The following is a 1,975-nucleotide window of genomic DNA, read 5'->3' on the forward strand; positions in this document are numbered from 1 at the left end:
TTTGCCTCTCACACCTCCTAGTTCGACACATGGCGCAGCACTATGGCGCCTACATGGGCATGGTATTGGCCCATTAGGGCAATTAGGTATTAGCTGTCGGTCATTTATATTTTTCTCCATTATAAGTCAGTGAGATAAACGGTCGTTTTGCCGTTACCTTTCTCAATAGTGTTTTTAACGTGACACAATCACTGTCATGATAGGTAACCAACCCGAAGCTTGGCTTGATAGGTGAGGAAAGAGCTCGTCTCCTACATAAAGAATTTGAAATTCACTGATCAGAATAGGGGGGCATTTTCTTTTCCTATGCCGCCTATGGGTTTCATGAAAGATCGGGTATACGAAAAATCTCATGTCTTTTGTGAAGCTGTAGTTGCCCAGAGGCGTGCCTGTCAGTCAAAACGGGGCCCTCTGACCAGTAGTAGGTACAACGCTCTACCACTTTCAACATGATTTTCACGTCCCTTTAGTTCATTGCGCGATGTGAATTTGATTTTAAATTAGATAGCTACTGAGAGTGGTATCCAAACTAGTGGCAAGCAATAGGCTAGTGAGTACATTTTGCTCCCATGGATATGGATAGTTTGAAGAAGTCCTTAGGATATGCTTTTATAATGGTATGTCATGATGCAGGAAAGCTTAGGTTATTAGAACTCAAAGCTTACACCTCGGGTATTATCAACGCGATTCTGTCTTTCTCTTCCACCGGAGTTCGCTCGTACAACAGGCGGGAAAACTTGACGCTACAGATTAATGACCTGATTTTTTCCAGTATCGCGGTACTTCGCCGTGAACCTGTTCACGGAAGCCTGGAATGCTCATTTTGAATGCCATGGAAATGCATAATTCAGGATTCAACATGTCGAGAAGTTCTGCAATGCTCTGGAAATCACACTTTTCATCCAAAGATGGTATATATGTGAAGCTGCTCTTTAGGATTTTGGGAAAAAATAAAAGCTCGGTTATTTGACAGAAAGTTATGGTTGTGTTTTTGCGATTTTTGTTCGCTCGAGCGTGGTAATTAATCTACAAAAAGCTGCCAAATATTTGTTCTTTAAGAGAAGTAATATTCGTGGAAAAGAAAATTTTCGTTAAAAATTAAATCAATCAACTTTCATAGCAGATTATTTTAAGATGGAGGGCTATTTAATCATAAAAATTAAATGGTTAGGAATTGACTTTGATGTCTATGTAATTATGGTTGCTGTTTTGTCGTGAACTGCCCTTTCATTCTCAGTTTTACTTTGTTGCATTGGTTATAATTAACTCTCATTGAGAAACATTCCAATTCATTTGGACGGAAATGGTTGGGGTCTTTCTAAGTCTCTTTGTTTTAAGCGCACTGAATTGTTGAAAGTACAACTATTCGCTCAAAAGAAAAATATTTGAATGTTGAAGTGTTGGAAAAATAAGTTTGTTTTTATTCATATTGTTTTTTTTGATAGATATTTTAACAGAATTTTGTAATTTCACTGACGTATAAAATCTCGAATAAGTGTATACGCAAAATATTCAACGGGTTTTGTCTTAAATGTATCTTGAAGTAACATGGGAAAGGGAAATCAGCGGAAATACTTTAAACAACTGTTTTATGTGTCCCTCTAGAGGTATTTCTCCTGATCCATAACAACTGGGATTTAGTGGAACTCCTACTTCTTTGTGTAAAACAATGTACCACAAGAATCTTTGGAGGTATGCTTTTTGAATGCGAAATCTGACGCTTGTGAAAGTTGGCGGAAGCGTTTGATGTCGAGTTGTTTCATCCGATGGTATTTGGAGGGACGCAATTCATTCTTGTTTTCAATTCCCTTGCTCAGCCTGGCCTGTTACATATTCATAAGATTTTTCAGGCATGCTGCCTTGTAGGTTTTCTCTGCCCAACTTGTGAAAATAGTAAATATAATCTTTAGACAAACCAAAAGGAGAGCATTTTTTTAAATTGCTTGTGATTTAACTGCTTGTTGCGTGAAAACCG

Source organism: Hetaerina americana, unplaced genomic scaffold (genome assembly GCF_022747635.1).
Source record: "Hetaerina americana unplaced genomic scaffold, ioHetAmer1.1.p SCAF_2, whole genome shotgun sequence".
Taxonomy (NCBI): Eukaryota; Metazoa; Arthropoda; class Insecta; order Odonata; family Calopterygidae; genus Hetaerina; species Hetaerina americana.